Here is a 23568-nt window from a genome sequence, read left to right as displayed (position 1 = left end):
ATTATCACTGACATTTCAGAAAAGAACAGATAAGGCAAGTGAGTCAACTGGGACTGTAGTGGGAAGCTGTCTTTTAGGGAGCCTTTATTCAGAGTCTTAAGATATGTAGAAAAGGGCCAGTGTGAATCCCATAGACGCTGGAGCCTGAATGCTGGTGACCATTTGCAACCTTAGGCCATCTTTCAGGTGCCCAGTAAATTTATGGACAGGCTTGAAAGGGTCAGCCATTACTCAAAAACATGATCAAGATAATCCAGTCATTATTCAAATTCACAATGCTGGAGCATTACAGCAATTCGGTATAAAGGATTCCTAAGAATTATGTTTCCTATCTCCGGTGCCTAATACTGTGTGAAAAGCAGGCAGCAGGCCAGGACTGGGTGGTGAGTGGATGTAATGGAACTAAGCATTTGTCTGTCCCCTGTTTCTCCACTGATAACAGTCACTAGCATTTAATGAGTGCATGTTACATATCAGGTGATCACCCCAACAACATTCTGCGGAAGGCAGTATTAGAATACCCATTTTGTAGGTTAGGAAACTGAGGCTTTGAGAGTTTAAGTGACTTACCCAAATTCACAAAACTAGTAAGGGGCCCAGTTAGAAACTGAGCCAAGTTGAACAATGTTCTTAATTGACTACATCATGTGACTAATACACCATACCTAAAACAAAATCTGTCTCTGTCATCGTGGAACTAAATCTTGGTCTTTTCTTGTTTTTTCTCTGTCTGAATCCTGTAGTCTGCTCTTCTCAGGTTAGACTTTCCTTCAGTTGGTTACTCTCTGTTAGTTTCTCTGCTCAGTTCCACCCTGTTTCTCTCCCTAAGCCAACCTATCTTCCAGACAGTGTAGGGATAGTGGAAATGGGATAGGCCTGGAAATTAGCTGCATGACCTTGGACTAGAAACTTCTCTAAGCCCTTGTCTCATCCATAAACTGAAGATAATAGAACATAGTCTCTTTTTCGGAGGATTATATAAAATATGTGCCAGTCTCTAACATTTCGATAATCAATGTAAAAAATCCCTAGCATTTTATAAAATATTATTTCCTTTCCATTCATAGACGTCTTCAGGGATTTGTCTCAGGATCCAGCCTAACCAAGCTGGAATTTAAGCTCTGTCACTTGCTCGCTGTGAGACCTAGGGCAAGTTGCTATGCATCGGTTTCTTAATCTATAAAATTGGAATAATAACAGTGCCGAACACATAGTGTTGTTGTGAGATTTAAAGAGATGTAAAGTCTAATATGGCTTGGCCCATAGAAAGTAGCTGTTGTTAGTCTCCATAGGCATCCAGGGTGTGTTAAATTCTTAAATATCCCTTACTCCCTTACTATTCCTTATGAAATACTGATGCAGTAACAATAATAAGTCCTAAGCAAAATTCAGTCTTCTGATCTTAAATTTCCTCAACTATAAGATAGGAATAACTATAGCACCTCCTTCATAGTAATATTTATGAGGATTAAGTGCAGTAAAATATTGAAAGCACTTAGCAGTGCGTGGCATGGTAAATTTTCTATGTGTTGGCTGCCATGATTATTCATTTGGTCAACAAATATTTATTGAGCACTTTCTATATACCTGGTACTGTTGGCAGGTACTGGGGCTACAGAGTGGTGAACTCTGCCATCACAGAGGTTACATTCTAATAGGGAATAGAGATGTAGTTGTGATTGCTATGAAGAAAAATGTAGAAAAGTAGGGTGGTGAGGTAAATACTCTTTGAGGACCTTGAATGAATATGACATTGGAGTATGTTAATGAAGAGTCAAAGAAAGGACTTGTTTGGCAGATCACAGCATTGGCCATTTGTGCTGGGTGCTGCATTTGAAGCAGAGAACGGCAGATAATCAAAAAGGCTGACGGGTGCTGACTAGAACTCTGGCAGCAAGCCCCACTGACAATTTACCAAAGTCAGCAGTGAGGCAAATAAAGAGAATGTACTTTCTCTGTGGAAGTCTGAGGGTGTATTAGACTCTTTGATTTTTTTTGCATGTTCTGGACAAACTGGTCCAAATAGTCATGTTTTTTAAACCTCGTGAAACTATTTATTACCCTTTATTAGCCTCCAGAATGAGGACTAGATTGCTTCCTAGAAGTTTCATGCGATGTGTGGATCTTTTTTTTTTTTTTTTTAACTTTGGGTTTATTTATTTATTTATTTTTATGGCTGTGTTGGGTCTTTGTTTCTGTGTGAGGGCTTTCTCTAGTTGCGGCAAGTGGGGGCTATTCTTCATCGCGGTGCGCGGGCCTCTCACTATCGCGGCCTCTCTTGTTGCGGAGCACAGGCTCCAGACGCGCAGGCTCAGTAATTGTGGCTCACGGGCCCAGTCGCTCCGCGGCATGTGGGATCTTCCCAGACCAGGGCTCGAACCCGTATTCTCTGCATTGGCAGGCAGATTCTCAACCACTGCGCCACCAGAGAAGCCCCGATGTGTGGATCTTTATAGGACCTCATCTATTCTCTGTGTGAAACATGCTGTTGGTGCTTTCCAAAAATGTAAGTAATAGCTAGCTAACAAACATCCTTACGCTGAAACGCTGCCTGACGAGTGGAAGATTTGAAGATAACTGGTCCCCAAGTCTAGTGGTACTTCTCTATTCAACGCTAGCAAAGTAGCCTTACTACTCAATGTATCCTGCTTTGGATCCATGTGGAGGCACTGACTTCTGCCTTCTATTAGAGGGTCTAAATACTTGTAGACTTGCCCATTATGTCAAAGAGATGTCGACAAGACCAGAAATAGTAAGACAGTCAAAATTTCAACTAGACTTCCATTTGATAACCTCTTTGGGATTTTACAGGAGGAAAGTGCTGACAATTAGGGGAGAGTGACAATGAGAATAAGTGAATACCTGGATCCCATTCAATAGGGACAACTCAGTTGGATGACTCTTTCACACCAAGCTTAACTACCATTCAGATAATGGACTTTGAGGGCTAAGGTGTCACTAAAATGCCATCCAACCTACTCATATCTCAGGTATTTAAAAATTCCCACAGCATTTTGATAGAACCAGAAAGAAGAGTGACATTGAGTTTGACGTTTTAGAAAATTAATTAACAGGGCTGCATTGACATGAAAAGAGCAGTGTGATAAAATTCCACTGGGAGGCGATATTCAGACATACTTGCAGGCAGCTGGGCAATGAAATCTTATCTTGTCAGATAACTGGGCCTCGGTTATTAGGAGGGATTAAGAACTAGGTTCCAAGTCTCAGGAGAGGACCTAGAAATAATTCAATTTTTAGTCACAAGGTATGCCATATTTACTGAATGCCTGTCCTGTGCTAGATGCTGGATGAGACACTTGGGAAATAACTAGCCTTGTCCTGTAGGAACTCTCATGCCAGAGGGAGAGACAGATAAGTAATTTAGAACATTAAGTCCTATGACAGAAGAACAGGGCACTGTGGGAACACACAAGAAGGGAGCTAGAGCAAAACTGATGTAGGAATGACTAAGCTGAGACCTACTGAGCAAGAATTTCATGAAGGAAAGAATAGGTAAGGGAGATCTGAAAGCCTGGAGGAGTTAGGCTTAATATCTAATCGGCTCCCTGGTGATGGCTACAAGTTGAACCATTCTGGGCTAGTGGTTACCTGTATCTGTACTCACAGCTTTTGCTGTACCCAGATGTTATGCCAACAATTTCTCTTTCTGTGAGTGATCAAACCAGTGTTTGCTTATACTGAAAATTTCCTGCCCATGCTTTTAATTAAAATGAAATCAACCTCTCTCTGATCAGATATGTAGGTGTGTATTTTTTTTCCCTCCTCTTTCCATGATTTTGATAATTGAAGAGATTGGGGATATTGTTCTTTAGAGTAAATCACCTTTTGGATTTACCTGTTTTTCCTTGTGGTGTCATTGAACTTATTCCTCTAATCCTTAGAGTTCTGAAAACTGGAATTTAGAACTATACCTTATTGGATTGAGGTTAAACATTTTTCATAGGATTGCTTCATAGATGAGGCTGTGTGTTGCAGATTGCATCACATTGAGAGCCATATAATGTGCGGTTGGCTCTGTATTAGTGAAAGGATCATTGGGTTAATGTGATGATTGGGTTAAGATGATGACTGCCAGCTTGCTCTATTGAAAAGTTAACCTTTTGCCCCTTTTCAGCTAGCAAGTAATCCATGCGGGTGATCCTTTGGCACTATGTAAATATGGAGTTTCCCATCAATCTATCACCTAATAGATTTTGTTTTCCTTCAGGGTCCTTGCGCAAATCGATTACTTCAGTGGGGTTTTCATCGCTGCCTATTCTTACATATTTTGAAGGGAGATAGTGGTTTTGCTGAGATCTTTGCTTGGTTCAGAGGCATACGAACTTGCTATATCAGATTATACGTGCATTATACATACATTATACAGTTTTTCCATGTAACTAATCAGCCAACCACATCTCCTCATCACTGTTGATTATACTACATCCAGGGGCAATGGGTAAAGGTACAGTCATTAAGTAATTTAAAATAAGGTGTGAGTCAATTCTTTGGGGGTATGGTTTTCAATAAGAAGTGTTGTTGGGGTGGGGGTAGGAGCAGAAAGTCAAAAGTCAGGAGTTGCCAGTGCTGGAGGATTACTGAGATAAGGAATGTGGCAAGAGAAACAACATGGAAATGTAGGTCAGAACTGGACCAGAGTGAGATTACATGCTGAGTCTGAGAGTGTGGCTAGACCATGGGTCACAAACTCAAGTGCCTACAGAGACTGAGAGGTAAAGGGAGTGAAGCAAGCCAGGTGTAAGGAACAAAAAGGCGTGATGAGGCCTATGAAAGGAACGGAGGTCCTCTGTCCTGTCTAAAGAGGGCTTCTACTATTTAGCAATAGCTAATTGTTGTAATGTGCAAAATGGATCTAGTGTTGCCAGATCTTTTGATATTGCTGGAGAAGCCGGAAGTCTGAATCATAAAGGGAAACAAAACAATATAAAAACGAGAGCAACCAATTTGAAGAGTAAATTAAAAATATGTACAGTGTGGGCTTCCCTGGCGGCGCAGTGGTTATGAATCTGCCTGCCAATGCAGGGGACACGGGTTCGAGCCCTGGTCCGGGAAGATCCCACATGCCGCAGAGCAACTAAGCCCATGCGCCACAACTACTGAGCCTGCACTCTAGAGTCAGCGAGCCACAACTACTGAGCCCGCGCGCCTAGAGCCCGAGCTCCGCAACAAGAGAAGCCACCGTGATGGGAAGTCCGCGCACTGCAACGAAGAGAAGCCCCCGCTCGCCGCAACTAGAGAAAAGCCCGCGTGCACAGCAACGAAGACCCAACACAGCCGAAAATAAATAAGTTAAAAAAAAAAAAATGTGTGTGTGTGTGTGTGTGTGTGTGTGTGTGTGTGTACAGTGTAACAAATCTGTTCCTGGGTCTCATTTGGCTTATGGGGCATAATTTTGCCAAATTTGGTCTGAAAAGCCTTAAATTTGTATTTACTAAGGTCAGAAATTGTGTGGATAGGTTGAGGGTGTCTACTTTAGGTAGACAAGGGATCCAGAGCTCAGGAACTAGATAGTGCCTGATAACCAGGGATATTTACCAATCAACCCTGATCCTGCTATGGTGCTTTCATATTTGTCTATACAGTCTGTTTCCTAATTTGATTTAAGTTCTCTGAATGTATGCATCTTGTCTTTTTTCCCACAGCTTCTTGCATGTTACCCTTCATATACCAGGTCCTTGAAAAAGGGATGATGGTGATGAGGAAGATGATGATGGTTTCTACCTAGTAAGAAAATCAAGGTAAGTTATTCCATGTTCTTCTTATCATAGATAAGCAAGAATGATGAATGAATTTTCTGCATAGCATAAAATGCTGCAGAGTTCATCTGTGAACTGATTTTGCCATTTAATGTTATTTTCAACAAAGCATTCATAAAATTCACGGCTGCAGCTGTTCCGTATTATTATGTTCTCTCTTGCAAATTTTCTTAACTAGAAGCCATTCCTCATTTTTATGTTGTAATGTTTGAGAAAGTAATGAATGATTAAGGTAATCAGGAATACATGAAGTTGGGGGAAGACACATACATATATATTTTTAGTCATATTTGAAGAGTAGCACTTAAATGATAGTGCACTAACGCTATCATAACATCAGGGAAATTTATATTGTATGCCTGGTCCAGCTCCATTTTCTGGAAAAATAAGTTCTTAAATATGTCACATGTATCACCTGACTTCCGAATCTAAACTAGAAATGGGAATTTTTCTTTGTTCCATTTTCTCCCAAGCATTCTCTGATCTCTCTCTCTCTCTCTAACCAAATACCAATTTAAGGACAGAAGGGCATAAAAAGGGGAGTCTAAATGTAGGTGCTAAAGGCAAATTACGTATTTTACAACTTTGGCTAGGAATGACTGTTTAAGTGAGTAGCTCATTAACCCAAAGGAGTGAATTTTTAATGGTGGCACTTTGGCAGAAAGTTTTTTTTTTTTATTAATAGTTCCAATTACTAAATGTCTTCTGTGTGCCCGGCATTGTAATAGCTGGTTTTAGTACCAAGTATCAGATTGTCTCAAATTTTTACTATACCCTGGCAAGGAAAGTAGTATTAGCCCCACGTACAGATGAGGAAACCAAGGCTCATAGAGTTGAAGTAACTTGTCCAGTGACACGTATCTAGTAGATACTGGAGCCAGGATTAGCACCTGGGTCTGCTGCAAATATTCTTGCCTTATACCATATTGCCTCCCACTATTGTTAAATAACAGTCCTGAAGAAAATAGGGACCCTATATCCATGTTACATAGTTATGTAGTCCTTAACCTCCAATCAAAATATATATGAGTTTTCCCTTGGGAATGGCATGATCTATTATAACCAGAATGCCCTCAGATCCCAGTAGTCTGAAAAAGGAAAAGCAAAAACCTTGCTTTTCATTGACTTTGGTTGGTTGACCAGATGGTTCTATATTTCTGCTTTTCATGGGAGAGGGGGATTGAAGTGTAGAAGAATTTAACCAGTGTCCTGGCTCAAGAGGGATCTGGTTCCCCTCCAGCTCACAGGTACATGTAAAAGAAGGTAGTCATAGAAGGACAAATACTGCATGGTTTGACTTATGTGAGGTATCTAAAGTAGTTGAACTCAGAAGCAGAGAGTAGAATGGCGGTTGCCAGGGGCTGTGGGAGGGGGAAACAGGGACTTGCCATTGAACAGGTATAAAATTTCAGTTAAGCAAGATGAATAAGGTCTAGAGATCTTCTGTACAAACATGGTGCCTATAATTAACAGTACTTTATTGTACACATAAAAATTGGTTAAGAGGGTAAATCTCATGTTAAGTGTTCTTACCACAATAAAATAAAAATATTAGCATTATGTTGAGTGAAAGATGCCAGGCACAGAAAAGAGCACCCTGTACAGTTTCATTTATATGAAGTTCTAAAACAAGGAAAACTAATTTGGGGTGATAACAGATCAATGGTTGTCTTGTGGGGGAGGGGTGACTGGGTTGGAGCACCCTGGAACTTTTGAGCATGGTGGCAATGTTCTACGTTTTGATAGGGGTGTTAGTTACACAGTTGTATGCATTTGTCAGAGATGATTGAACTTTATATTTAAGATTAATACATTTCACCATCTGTAAATTATACCCTGATAAAATATTAAAAACAGTCATTTAGAGGGCAAAACTAATAGCTTAGTGTGAATTAATTTAATCATATAAATCACCTAAGGCTAAAACAACTTTTTATCCCCAGAAAAATCTCTTTTACAGCAGACCTGACAGATGATTTCCAGAGTCATCTTGGGTATTTCAAGAGTTTGGGAAGTCATTATAAGGTGTATGTGTACTATAAAGTTGGTAACTCTCGTGCTTTCAATTTAATTTAAAATACTTGCAAGGCAAATAACATAGTAACTAACATTTACTGAGTGTTTGCCAAGTTCTAAGGGCATAGATGAGTTTTGTCTGTTTTTGTATCTTTTATAAAATATGCAATCATATTGGAATGGAAAAATTAAAACTGTCTTTTAGAAAACTCTAAAGAATCTACCAAAAAGTACTAGAACTAATAATTGAGTTTAGTGAGTTCACAGGCTTTAAGCTCAAAACACAAAAATTAATTGTACAAAACAGACAAAACTCATTCATGCTGTTGGAAGAGTAACTGACACTTTTCAAAATATATGCCTTTTATTTCTTTATTTCTTTTTTTTTTTTTTTTTTTTGGCCTATTGCACTTGCTAGGCCATCAGATACAATGTTGAATAAAGTGTAAGTATGCACAGCCTTATGTTCTGACCTTGGGGGAAAGCATTCAGTCTTTCACTATTAAGTACTGATGTTAGCTGTGGGTTTTTTGTAGATACCCTTTTTAATGAGAATTTACGTCAGGAATGGGTGTTGAATTTCTGACAAATACTTTTTCTGCATCTATTGAGATGATCATGTGGTTTTTCTTCTTTAGTTTGTTCATATGGTGATTTATATTGATCGATTTACAAACATTGAACCAGCCTTGCAATCTTGAGATAAGACTCACTTGGTCACGATACATTATCCTTTTTATATACTATATTGCTGGATTCAATTTTCTATGAAATTTATTTGAAGACTTTTTCTATGTTCATGATGGATATTGGTGAATAGATTACTTTTTTGTAATATTTTAGTCTAGTTCTAGTACAAGGGTAATATGGGCCTCATAGAACGAGTTGAAGGTGTTCCTCTATACTCTGGAAGTATTTGTTTAAGCTTGGTATTACTTAACATTTTAAATGTTTCATAGCACCTACCAGAGAAGAGATTTGGGCTTGAAGTTTTCTTTGTGTGAAGGTTTTCAACTATGAATTCAATTTCTTTACTAGTTATGAAGTTATTCAGATTTTCTATTTAAATGTGTCCCTTTTCATAATTGGTACATTCATGGAATTTGTCCATTTCATCTGATTGTTGAATTTATTGGCAAAAAATTATCATTAATATTGCCTAATTACCCTGTTAATATCTCTAAGATGTTAGTAATATTCTCTCTTTTCTTCTTATGTTATCGTTTTCTTGTTCTTGATTCATTTGAAGTTTGTGTTTAAGTTTTGCTAGTGTGAGTCAAAAGACTATCCTTTATTTTATGTCTACTTTAGTGCTATTACCAAGGTGTGACCTTCTTGGGTCTCTATTGAATACCCTTAGTGCTCGAAAAGGTCTCTACAATCTAACTCAGAGCTCAGCAAACTATAAACTGTGGGTCAAATCCAGCTTGTGGATTGTTTTGGAATAGTGTGGGAGCTGAGAATTATATTTCCCTTTTTAAAGCATAGTTTAAAAGAAAAAGAAGATTATGTTACAGACATCATATGTGACCCACAAAGTCTAAAATGTTTACTATCTTGTCCTTTAATGAAAGTGTTGGCTGACCCCTGCTAGCTGATGAGAACTAGAATATTTTCCAATCATGTGTGAGCGAGGAATTGTTCAGTTTACATCTCCCCTCCGGTTGATTTTTGCCTGGCCTCACAGAGTGTCACCCTAGGCATGAACAACTTCCTAGCCAGCCAAAGACATCATGGGACCTCTTGGACCCACCTTATTTTTCCTTCTTCTCAAGGATTTCGAATCTGCACTGTGTATTGTCCCATGTATGAAAATAGATGTTCCACATTTTTGTCCAGTTTTCTAGAGTTTTTAACAGCAGGAGGATAAGTCCAGTACTGGTTCCTCTGTCATAAGCAGAAGCAAAAGATCTCACCACACTAAATAAAGTTTTGATCTATTTTATCAATTATTTCTCTATATTTGTAGTGGAAGAGAAGCTCTTCAATTTGGATTGGTTTGCAAAATTGCTAGATAATTTCTAGTTCTGAAAGATGGTTTTTTTTGATGGCAGCAACAAAAATTTCTTGAGAATTGTGGTATGTCAGTCTGTTGTATTATTTAATTTTCATAGCAATGCTCTGAGGTTCAGAGAAGTCATGTTTTCCAAAGACTCATGGTTTTTGCATAGCAGAACTGGAATTTGAATCTAGGTTTGTTTGACTCCCAAGCCTCTTAGGCACTAAGAGACCTAAGTTCTTAGGCACTTCTTTTTTTTTTTTTCTTATTGAAGTATAGTTGATTTATAATGTCGTGTTAGTTTTAGGTGTACAGCATAGTAATGCAGTTATATACATGTATATTCTTTTTCAGATCCTTTTCCCTTATAGGTTATTACAAAATATTGAGTATAGTTTCTTGTGCCTATACAGTAGGTCCTTGTTGGTTATCTACTTTATATATGGTAGTGTGTATATGTTAATCCCAATCTCCCAATTTATCCATCCCTCCCCTTTCCCTTTTGGTGACCGTAAGTTTATTTTCTATGTCTGTGGATCTATTTCTGTCTTGTACATAAGTTCTTTTGTATCCTTTTTTTTTTAAAATTCCACGTATAAGCAATATCATATGATATTTGTCTTTCTCTGTCTGGCTTATTTCACTTACTATGATAATCTCTAGGTCCATCCATGTTGCTGCAAATGGCATTATTTCATTCTTTTTTAATGGCTGAGTAGTATTCCATTGTGTGTATATACCACATCTCCTTTATCCATTCATCTGTCGATGGACATTTAGGTTCCTTCCATGTCTTGGCTATTGTAAATAGTGCTGCTATGAGCATTGGGGTGCATGTATCTTTTCAAGTTAGAGTTTTCTCTGGATATATGCCCAGGAGTGGGATGGCAGGATCATATAGTAACTCTATTTTTAGTTTTTTAAGGAACCTCCATACTGTTCTCCATAGTGGCTGTACCAATTTACATTCCCACCAGCAGTGCAAGAGGGTTCCCTTTTCTCCACACCCTCTGCGGCATTTATTATTTGTAGACTTTTTGCTGGTGGCCATTCTGACTGGAGTGAGGTGATACCTCATTGTAGTTTTGATTTGCATTTCTCTAATAATTAGCGATGTTGAACATTTTTTTCATGTTATTCAGTTCTTAACAACTATAATCAACTGCTTTCACGTAGCACATTGCAGAACTGCTGTGCAAAGGGGAAAATACGATAACAAGAGGAAAAGACAGTAAAGCAAGTGAATGCCACCCCCACTGCTACCTATGTCCTCATTCTGTTACAAATTTGCCATCCTTATGAATATGGCTATGGCTTCTTTTCAGCCTGTATTCTAAAAGAGAATGAATATCATTATAGAAAAATCAAATTCTGCACTGACAAAATTTTGTTGGGGCCCATCAACCTTCAATACCCGGTGATTCTTCCAATTTTTATTGGCCACTCGAGTGTTATCCCAGAACAGCGAGGACAATTATCATTCTTCTTTAGCAGACTAAGTGTGCACTGGCTTGGGCACTGAGCCGCCTTCTGGTCCAAAGAGTTTTTGTGAAACAGCCATTGATCTTTAGTTTTTAGGATGCAGCAGACAGTACCCAAAAGGCTTTCTTTCATTTCTAGGATATTAATTCAAGTGTTTTATGAACATAACTTTTCCTATATGCAGGCAGCTTCATTGTCAGATTCTTTTAGGAACATGGAAAGGCATCACTAAAATGTATACTTGTTTTAGGCCCTGAAATTCTCACTTCCATCCTTGCTTTGGTTTATGAGTGTAAACTCTGATGAAATGCAACCTGGTCTCATTAACTATTCAGCATATAAAAGCTTATCCTATTAACTAAGATGATTTAGGAAGTGAGTGGAGGGGCAAGGTTGGGGCAGCAGACAGTATCGCTGGAGTTCTACGATTTATTAGGAGATAGCTGTGGTGGGCGTATCCTGGCAACAGTGTGTGGGCACAGGACTGAATGGTTCTCTGTTGATGGTAGATACAGAAGTTGCTTGGGATTTTCTGAGTGAGAGACAATATATATGATAATGTTTAAGAGATGAGCTTTGGAATCAGGCAGACCTGATTTGAGTTCCAGCATTTCCATTTGCTAGGTGCAGCTGCTGTGAGCTTTGACAGCACTCACAAGCCATCTTAATATTGCTGCATAAATTGCAATATATTTAATATTTAATGCTTAAGCTATTTCTGATTGTCCAACCTAGGAAAAAATAGTGGTGCTGCGTCAATGAAGAACAGAAATTGGGAACAAACGAGTTGGGGTATAGGCCAGTTGTAAAGGGACACACATTCTGAGTCAATAAATATATGGTGGGAACAGGCTATGTTTAAACTAGCTGTGGGTACCCACTGGATGTAGTCAAAATAAGCTGTGGAGGGGCATTTTATGTTTGCAGATCCTTAGATCAGAAATTAGGTTATGATCAAGGGCAAGAAGCAGGGCAGGATAACTAGGAGGCAGGCTTTGATGGAAGCTGCTCATTCCAATCAGGGACCAAGGTGAATGAGGCCCTTCCTTTTTAAGCTGGCCTAGATGGTCCTCACCAGCTCAGACGCAGAAGCAGATCTTATTCTGAAAGGTCAGAGGCTGCATCCTCCCACGTTATCACCTAAGGGCAGTACCACATTTTCTGGTGGACTTTGGATGCTTTTTCTGTGGTTAGGATGTGAGTTCTTACAAGTGAATTTCTTACTCTGGTCTTAACAAATTTGTGTCTTTGGGTGCCCCAGAGAAAAACAACAATGATTGGATTATGCTTTTGTTACACATCAAATGAATAAGCTGTGTTTTTATTCTTTAATTAATTATGGTTTGACGTCTTATGGAGAACATTAATGACTAAAAATGGTATTTTTCATTGCAAAAATATCAGAATGTCACATTCTTGTCTTGATTGCCACGGACTAAGCATAAGGAAATGCAAGTATTAGCAGAATGATAAGTAATACTATGTTAGTTTCCTATTGCTGCAGTAACAAATTGCCACATGCTTAGTGGCTTAAGACAACACAATGTATTATTTCACGTTTCTAGAAGTCAGGAGAGCACCGTGTCTCACTGGGCTAAAATCAAGGTGCGGGTAGGGCTGCTTTCCTCCCGAAGGATTAGGGGAGAACTTATGCCTTGCTTTTCCCAGCTTCTAAAGGCTTCCAGCATTCCTTGGCTCATTGCCCTCTTCCTGCAATCACATCCCTCTGACCTCTGCTATGATCACACCTCCTTCTCTGACTCTCCTGCTTCCCTCCTCTTATAAGCACCCACCCACCTGGGTGCTCACATTGGACCCACCCAGATAATTCAGGATAATCTCCCCATCTCCAGATCCTTAAAGTAATCACATCTTCAGTGTCCCTTTTGCTATGTCAGGTAACATTCACAAGTTCTGGTTATTAGGACATGGGTATCTTGGGGATGGTCATTATTCTGCTTGCCACAAAGAAATTTAGTAATTGTTTTTTCCTGTTACTGTAGGCACACTCTAAAAAGTTGTTTATCAAGCAGATATTTGAAAACTGAACTATATATTGCTATTTACTTTCACTGTGAATTCAGAAACATGTTCTCATAAGGAGAAAACAAAATACACACACACACACACACACACATATACATATAACTTAAAGACATAGTAGAAAGAACTCCTGGGAAACCTAATAGTTCCTCCACAGACATCCTTCCCTTTTCACTGCAATGCATGTGCATTCAATGTTTCCATTTAAATCCTACACAGCCCATCGATCAAACAGCCTTTTACCCTCCTTGATCTTTTACCTTCCTTTCAAAAAGCACATTCATATTACAATCTATCACCCAGTTATATCCCATCAAAACTTGTGATGCTAGCATTTCAGGTATTTGGAGGAACTCTAAATAATATCAGGATACTTTTAATGACGAGATAAATAGACATTCATTTGTCCAAGACAGTAAAGATGTTATTTTCTCATCAAGTATATTTGACCAGCTACCAATTAATGTTTATGGATCCTAGTGAAGAACTGATTGCCAGAAGGGTTTAGTTTATTGGAGAAGAAAACATTAAAACAGAGTCTTCTTAGCTAATAAGGGATCTGTGGTGCCATTAGGCCAAAGCTTCTGTGCTGAAGGGGTCTAGAACATGCCGCAAAAGCATCGTTTGGAGCTGAAGACATTTGAGAATCAACAGCTGTAGGAAGAGACTTTCTCTAAACTCCCTTTATCTTCCTGAAAGCAAAGCTTCCCCAAAGAATTCAGTTGTCATAAATCCCCTCCCTGGGAGTTTCACAATCACAGACATTGACTCTTATCACTAAAGAGAAGATAAGTCAGCACCTGGATAAGAAATCGCCTAAATAGACATTGTCGTAAAACTATCACATTTCCTCCCTATCCTCCTAAGGGCCCATTTATTTTTCCTAAAAGTCTTTTGTTCTCCCAGAAGTTCTACCCCTCTGCCCTTCTCCATCCCCTTTTAAGATGGTATATCCTACCCCAATTCTAAGTGTCTTCTTGAGTCACATTTCTTTGGGAGCTCAACATGCATACATACATACATAATTAAATCTCCCCCCCCCCCGCTTACTAATCCATCTTTCGTCAGTTTAATTCACAGGCCTCCCAATTACTGAACACCACAGAAGAGAGGAAGAGGTTTTTCTCCCTGACAGTGCCTGGACGTATGCATGGCAATAGACATAGTCTTCAGAGTGATATAAGAGCCATGTGATTCCATAGTCTTCAGAGTGATATAAGAGCCATGTGATTCAAATCACATTTTCAGTGTAATAAAAGGGGAAATAAGAACCTGAATATTTTATTCTGGCTCCTTAAGAGTGACCATGAGAGATATACTCATTTTACCTTCATTATTAAGGATCTATGACAAGATACATAAGTGTGAGCGTGTGGACAGATGCTCTTTGTCGGAGGGTCCCTTTGAGCGTCAGTGCTGCCATAGCTGGGCAACGGACCATTTGAAGTCTCAGGCTTTAGGATACAACCCTTCGGCCTACAGCCCGAGCTCTGTGTGTCCCTAACTTTATATCTACCAGAAGTTATACATAATCTAGTTAGTTAATCATCATCCAATTTGGGTTACCCCTGTTGGGCAGAGTTTCAAATAAGCCACAGGTATTTGGCCTTCCCTGTGTCCAAGCCATATATAGTTGCCTATGACCTTGGAACCAATTACTAATTGGAACCAACTACTTGGAACCAATTACTAATTGTCACTCTAGACAGGGCCTATGAGTGCAGGGGAGCAAAACTTGCCACCCCCAAATATCTCTTTGGCATGCAGATTATTTTGAGCTGAAAACATTCAAGGCCCAAAAGATTCAGGAAGAACCTTTGACCTTCCCTCAAACTGCCTAAAAGAATGTAGACTGAGGACCTGTTCCAGGAAGGGTTAGGACCATAGATAACTATAATATGAACTAGGTGTGCAGACAGGGAGGAGCCTAGCAAAGTCTGTTTGTTACAATTCCTCTCTGTGTCCCATTGTCTCTGCCTGGCCCAGCATACATTTGTTTACCAAACATTTGCTTTTCCATCTCCATGTGAATTGCCTTCCTCCCCTTTGAGGTCCCAAACTCCAGCCCGCAACATCTTCTTTTGTCTTTAGCTGAAAAAAAATTTTTTTTAATTTAATTTTTTTTCACATCTTTATTGGAGTATAATTGCTTTACAATGGTGTGTCAGTTTCTGCTTTATAACAAAGTGAATCAGCTATATGTATACATATATCCCCATATCTCCTCTCTTGCGTCTCCCTCCCACCCTCCCTATCCCACCCCTCCAGGTGGTCACAAAGCACCGAGCTGAGCTGATCTCCCTGTGCTATGCGGCTGCTTCCCACCAGCTTGGTAGTATATATAAGTCCGTGCCACTCTTCTCACTTCGTCCCAGCTTACCCTTCCCCCTCCCCGTGTCCTCAAGTCCATTCTCTACATCTCCGTCTTCACTCCTGTCCTGCCCCTAGGTTCCTCATAAACACTTTTTTTTTTTTTTTTTTAGATTCCATATATATGTGTTAGCATACGGTATTTGTTTTTCTCTTTCTGACTTACTTCACTCTGTATGACAGTCCCTAGGTCCATCCACCTCACTACAAATAACTCAATTTCGTTTCTTCTTATGGCTGAGTAATATTCCATTGTATATATGTGCCACATCTTCTTTATCCATTCATCTGTCGATGGACACTTAGGTTGCTTCCATGTCCTGGCTATTGTAAATAGAACTGCAATGAACATTGTGGTCCATGACTCTTTTTGAATTATGGTATTCTCAGGGTATATGCCCAGTAGTGGGATTGCTGGGTCGTATGGTAGTTCTATTTTTAGTCTTTTAAGGAGCCTCCATACTGTTCTCCATAGTGGCTGTATCAATTTCCATTCCCACCAACAGTGCAAGAGGGTTCCCTTTTCTCCACACCCTCTCCAGCATTTATTGCTTGTAGATTTTTAATGATGGCCATTCTGACTGGTGTGAGGTGATACCTCATTGTAGTTTTGATTTGCATTTCTCTAATGATTAGTGATGTTGAACATTCTTTCATGTGTTTGTTGGCAATCTGCATGTCTTCTTTGGAGAAATGTCTATTTAGGTCTTCTGCCCATTTTTGGATTGGGTAAGGTCAGACACTGTAAAACTCTTAGAGGAAAACATAGGCAGAACACTCAGTGACATAAATCACAGCAAGATCCTTTTTAACCCACCTCCTGGAGAAATGGAAATAGAAACAAAAATAAACAAATGGGACCTAATGAAACTTGAAAGCTTTTGCACAGCAAAGGAAACCATAAACAAGACCAAAAGGCAACCCTCAGAATGGGAGAAGATATTTGCAAATGAAGCAACTGACAAAGGGTTAATCTCCACAGTTTACAAGCAGCTCATGCGGTTCAATATCAAAAAACAAACAACCCAATCCAAAAATGAAAATGATTTTAAGATGACGGGTTCAGCCATTTTGGTGAGTTTCTCATTTCTCTTAGGTCTCTCCCAAGTAAGTATACATGTTGTTAAGCTTTTGTGTGATTTTCTCCTGTTTATCTGTCTCGTGTCAATTTAATTCTTAGACCTCCCAGAAGAACCTAGAAGGGTAGAGGAAAATTTTCCTCCCCAACATGAGCCATGGCAACTTTACGCAGAAAGAACTCTCTCAGTCTGCTTTACTCGGAATGGGGCTAGAGCCCTGGCAGGGAATTAATTAAAGCTTCAGGAACTGCTTTTTATTTCGCTGAGTATCCTCAAAATGAGTTGGGGCCGATTCAATTAGTATTAATAGAAAATTTACAATGGCACCATGCTGGGCCCTTGGTTACAATGTTCTCATGGACTCTAGTCTGTACTCATCTAATCTGTGTATTCACAGATTACTGAATGCCAGGTGAAAATTACATATTCTGATACTTCTCAGCTTTGTGATCTTTGGCAAATCCATTTTCTTCTCTGAGCCTTCATCCTTCATTGCTTAAGTGTAGCCCCAGTGTGTGAAAGGGCTTATGAATTATAAAATAGCATGCAAATATATGCTGTTAATAACCTCCTGGACTCTGTGTTAACACCATGTGTAGAGGATGCAAAGGATTCAACCATGCTGCAGCTGATAAGGTATATTTGACTCTACTTCCGGTTAACTGTAATAAGTTTCATTTTATGTTTGCCAGTTTATTTTATGTGAGCAGCTTCACCATAGAGGAAATGTACACAGACACAGATTCAATGTTCAGAAGAGTTCCTGTACATAAAAGTAAGTATACAGGGTTATGTGAAAATCATGAACATGAATAGTCTTCAGGTGTTTTTAGGGACATTGTTTGAAATTCTTTGTGGATAGCACCTTTAAATACTGGATCATGTCCGAAGGGAGTGGACTTGAATGAGTGAATTAGAAACACAATGAAAACTGGGGGGAGGGGAAGACAAAAGTAGAAGGACAGGCTTTTGTATACTCTTTAAAAGGTGGTTCAGAGCTTCTGGAGAAACAATTAACAGGCAAGTCTTAGCAGTGTGGAGTCCCACAGAGGAAGGAAAAAGCTGTGTGGGTTAAGAAAACACTATTCTCTTCAGGTCCTTCATGCTCAAGGTAACTGAAAAAGATTTTAAATAGGTAATTAATACCTGTCCTGCTTTAACTCCTTTTAAGAACAATATAGGAGTCGAAATAAATAAATGTAAAATTAATGCCTGTACTCAAAATAGTAGCTGAGAAAAAAATGGTACCATGAGACCAGAAAATTTGAAAAGGGCTTGAGACAGCCTGTAGGTGGGAAAAAGATAAGCCAACATTTTAAGAACTAGGAGTTACATTAGGTTAGTCATAAGTACTGTACTTGAGTGTTCCTTTCCTTTCTGACTTTTGCTTTACTGTAGATATTTTGCAATGTATAAGTTAAAGTCAGTTCAGCAGTGTATGTGCCATTGTCTGAAGAAACAAGGCCATGTTTTTCTATAAAGGTCTGGGGAAGAGTTTGACCAGAGTATCTCTTCTTGTCTCCAATCCCTATGTCCACAGTAACTTTAATTTCCTCTGTGTCACCCCAGAAAGTCTTCACCCTGTAGCAGATCTCCATGGTCTTGTAAGATTCAGGACCACCCTAAAACTTGCCCTTCAACTCCATTATTATTTTAATGCTTAAACTGTCCTAATTATTTCCCTAGGATATTTCATTAGGATGAGCTGTTAGCTGTTGAGAAGGTTAGAGTTTCATTTTTGGAGAGTTTCTTTTACACTAATGGAGGTGAGGGCATGAGCTGGTAAAAGGATGTGAATCTTAGTCCTAATAAATTTCATTCTGAGAATTAGAATATTTTAAATGTAATATAGTACGGCAGGCTTAAGATTTGTATTGAAAGGATGGTGTCACCATAATGACATGCATTTTTTAAAGGCCTTTAGGAATAGATGACTAGACTATTAAGCCAGCATGTCCCCTGGGGAGTGCATTAACGAATTTAGGCCACAGGGTCGATTAGTAAATCACTGCTGTGATGCACTTATTCACCTCCCAGGGCCTCAAAGGGTTACTGCACCTCAGAAAGCCCCTGAGAGTAATTTATATACTGAAAGGATTTGACTGAATAAGTACAGTCTGATGTGTTTTAATGGGCTTTGATGAGCATCAAAGACCAACTTTTAGAGTAGCATTTGTGCTTCGCAGAGGTGGGATTGAGGGCTCCGCAATTTAGAATTTCCATCTCTTCTTTTGAAATAGAATGAAAATTGTGTTCCTATGACCTTTTCAAGGGGTCATTTGTTTTGCAGGCTAATGCTATTTCCCTCTGTTAGATGGCTCCATAACAATGGAGGAAGAGGCAGAATGGGCAATCAGTCAAGATACAAAGTGTTGAAAATGGCAAATGTTCAGTCTGATTAAATCCGGAGATACCGCTCATGCTAAAATCTGCTAAATGGAGTTTTATAAACACACAATATTGCCCTAGTTGTACTGTAATCCTATTACGCCACTCTTCTCCATAGATGCAGTACTAATGGAAAGTAGTCACGATGGTGGTTTGCCTGTTTTACATTAGAAAATCTTTTAGACTTATCTGTACTAGAATTTCATCCTGGGTTTATTCCACTCAATAGCCTCAGAAGCGTCATGTATTTCTAAAAGTGATATTTTACCCTTCATTAAACCTTGTATTCCAAGAAAAACGTGTCTTTGCAACATGTAACAAGGGAGATCTTATAATGACATTTAAAGTCTACAGACAGACAAGATTCACAATGAAATAATTTGGGTTCCTTGTATAATGAATAAATTTAAATCAATGCTAGGGGGAAGGGAAGTGTCTTGAGCGAAAAATTTTAGGATGCTCAGAAAGGTTGCAATATTTCCATCGCTAAATTAATATAAGGGGTACAATATTAGTCTCATGAAAGTTAATTAACTCCCCCTAGAGCAGCGCTTCTCAAAGGCAGGTCTGTAGACCACATCAGCATCACCTGGGGTGCTTATTTCAATTGCAAATTCTTGAGCACTACCTCAAACTTACTGAATGAGAATTTCTGAGAGTATAGGAAGGAACCTTCATTTTTAATTAGCTCTTTGGGTGATTCTTTTGCACACTTATGTTTGAGAAACCCCTAAAGGGCAGCAGGATATTTTGATAAGAAATCTAGTCAAAGCTTTTGGCTCACAACCGCCATGGAAACACGTTCATTCAAGAGTCGTAAGCTTGTGAAACCAATACTCAAGTGACCACAACTGGATGTTTGATTGGTCACAACAAGGAATGCCAACCATATATGTAGCAACCACGTTTAGGAAAACACTTAGCCGTTAGAATACTGGGAACAAAATGAGATAAAATAGCTGGTCACCGGTCAGTTGTATATGCACAGGAAGTGTGAGAGGAGGGGGGAGGTAGAGAGGATAAAGAGAAGGTAATAGGACTCACTGTTTAATCCAACAGAGGTTGATAGTAGTAAGGATGAGGGGAGCTATAAGCAGAGAGGCAGCAGTGGTATATGAGAGGAGTGGGGGCCGTGTGTACAACTAGTACATAGGTTGCCTCAAGGTCCCTTTAACTCCAAAGCCCATGAACATTAACAGTATTCGTGTTTCTCAAAAAATGTAGTCCCCGTACTACGTGCATCATAATTACCTGTAGGTCTGTCAGAATGCAGGTTTCTGAGTTGCAACCCACCAGGCCAATTCAATCAGACCATCAGGGGGTTGGGAGTCCCGGAATCTGCATTTTGAGGATATTCAAGTGATCCTGATGGACATGAAAGCTTAGACCTGCAGTTAAGATAACTATCACAATTGTAGTACTCCCTTCTGGTAGCAAAACTTACTTTGGGCATTGTATGAATTTTTTATGGCTCCTTTGACAAACTACCCCAAAGGTGTGGCTTAAAAGAATGTAAATTTATGTAGTTTTTAATTTATATACGTTTATTATCTTACAGTTCTGTAGATCAGACTTCTGACACAGGTTTCACTGGGTGCAAATCAAGGTATGTGCAGGGCTGTGTTCACTTCTGGAGGCTCTAGGGGAGAATCTATTTCCTTGCTTTGTCCAGCTTCTAGAGGTTGCCCACTTTCCTTGGCTCGCGTCCTCCTTTAAAGCCAGCAACATGGGGCTGAGTTTTCATGCTGCCATCTCTCTGGTCCTAGTCCTTACTCACATCTCCCTCTGACTCCTTCTGCCTTCCTCTTCCACTTATAAGGACCTTTATGGTTACATCGGGCCCGCCAAGATAATCTTATTTTAAGGTCAGCTGATGAGTAGACTTCATTTTATCTACAAACTAAATTCCCCCTTTTGCCATGTAAAGTAACATGTTCACAGATTCTAGGGATTAGGAAATGGACATCTTGGGGTGGAGGGGGCAAAGCTAATTTATTCCTCCATTCAGTAGGCACCTATTGAGCACCTAACAGATGCCCATCACTGTGCCAAATGCTGGGGATAGAAAGTCAATAAGGCAGTTTTTGCCAATAATGTGTTTGTACTCTAGTGGGGAAGAGAGACATGTCATTAGTTATAGTGTAGTAAGTACTATGATGCAGGCATGCAAAAAGGCACAATGGGAACCCCCAAAGGGGTAATATTTATTTTTCTAAGGGAAGTTGAAGGTTTTACATTGAACATTAGCTTTTCAACTGGTTTTTCAAGATGCTTAGAATTTCACAATGTGAATACCAAAGGCAGAGCATCATAATCAGACAACTTGTACAAAGTCCTAAAGTTACGAAAGAATGTGGCTTGTCCGAGGATTAACTAGTTATTGGGTGTGGCTAAAACTTAGTTAGGGCAATGGTGTATGAAGTAGGTGTTGGCAGAAGATGGGGCTGGAGAGGCAAGGCAGGGACCAGATCACAAAGGAACTTTGTATGCGTTAGAGTTTGGACTGTATTCTGCATATGCAGTTGGAAACCATTGAAGGTTTTAAATAGGGGGATGGTATGATGAATCTGTGATGCTGGGTGGAGAATGAATGGAAGGGAAGCAAGACTGAAGACAGAGAGAGCAACAAGAAAGGTAACAGTAATTGAGAGATGACGGAGTCTTAACAAGAGTGTGACAGAGAATGGAGATCCAGGAATGGATCTGAGGGACAGAGAGGAAGAAGAATTAACAAGATTTTGACTGACTCAAGGAAGTGGCATGGGGTAGAAGGGCATGGAATGGATGGGGTGGGAGGGACTGAAAGAGATTGTAGAGTAGAAAGAAAAAAAGAATATGAGCTTTCTAGATAGAAAACAAAGTAGCTGGTATCCAGAGAAATGGAAAATGGAATAAAATGTGGAAATAGGAATAAAAGGTGGAAACTTTTTCCAAGTGGAAAATGGAATAAAAGATCAAGTAGTATTAAGCTCTAAGTAGATATTTGATCTGGAGAATGTAGAGCAGTGACAAAAGCATAGATTTTACAACTAGTCATCTCTCTGTTACATTTGTGATTCTGTCATGTAGTAGCTAGATGGCCTTGGGTGAATTCTTTCACTTCCTTTTTTTTTTTTTTTTTTTTTACTGAAGTATAGTTGATTTACAATGTTGTGTTAATTTCTGCTGTACAGCAAAGTGACTCAGTTTTATATATATATACTTTTTAATATTCTTTTCCATTATGGTTTGTCACAGGATACTGAATATAGTTCCCTGTGCTATACAGTAGGACCCTGTTGTGTATCCATTCTATATATAATAGTTTGCATCTGCTAATCCCAAACTCCCAGTCCTTCCCTCCTTGACTCCCCCCTTCCCCTTGGCAACCACAAGTCTGTTCTCTGTGTCTGTGAGTCTGTTTCTGTTTCATAGATGGGTTCATTTGTGTAATTATTTCACGTCTTTAAGCCTCATTTTCTCCATGTGAAAAATGAGGACACATTATGTATTCAAAATGCTGTGAGAATTAACTAAGGGAACATATATAAAGCACCAAGCAGTGCCTAAAATATAGTAGGGGCCTAAAAAGTGCTGTTTTCCTTGATAACATTGGAAAAGGAAAAGGAACAGGACTCCAGTCCATCGGAGGGAGATTAGGGAAACAGAGGGACTATGGTCCCGGCAACATTATAAGACACAGGGACTCAGGTGCAGAGAACAAAGCAGAGTCCACATATCTGAATCATGGAGCAAGGAATAAGGCAGAAATCTAGTTAGGAGAACTGAGGTAAAAGATGATGGCTGATGGGTGATTTCATGTTATATAAATGTTACTTCAATAAAACTATTAAACACATAAAAAATAAAAGATTATGGGTGAATATAAAGCCAAGATGATTTGATGTACCATCAAAGTTGGTCTGATATACCTTAACTTCTTTCCTTCCTAAAGTAAGGACCCATCCTAACAACTAGACTGGGGTTCTGTCTGTGTGTGTGTGGGGGGGGGTGTGTGTGGAAGCAACGACCCCAGTTGTGGAAGGAGGCAACCAGCAGAGGTCATGTATAGATGGCATCTGTGGTCCCATCAAGCGCCATAATTCTGTGATTTGATTTCAGCTGAAACACGTACATTGTGAAGCAACTGGAGCGAAAAAATCCCATGCTTGTTCTGGCTTAGTTCAAGAGTGGTAGAATGAGAATCGGAAGAGGTGTTTGTTGGTTTTGTTTTGTTTGTTACAAATCAATTTGAGAATGAATGAAAGCATTAGAAACTCTCTCCCCCAAAACACACCCAGACACATGCACATGGTTGATATATAATTTCAGGAGGTTCAAAGATCCCCTGAAAATATCTGGGGCAGGGTATTACTCACAGTTCTTTCCATCACCCACTGATTCTCTACCACTTTTTTTCTTTAAAAAAATATGT

The sequence above is a fragment of the Balaenoptera musculus genome, chromosome X, assembly GCF_009873245.2.
Source record: "Balaenoptera musculus isolate JJ_BM4_2016_0621 chromosome X, mBalMus1.pri.v3, whole genome shotgun sequence".
NCBI lineage: Eukaryota > Metazoa > Chordata > Mammalia > Artiodactyla > Balaenopteridae > Balaenoptera > Balaenoptera musculus.
The sequence above is the reverse complement of the archived record's forward strand: the minus strand, read 5'-3'. Positions refer to the sequence as shown.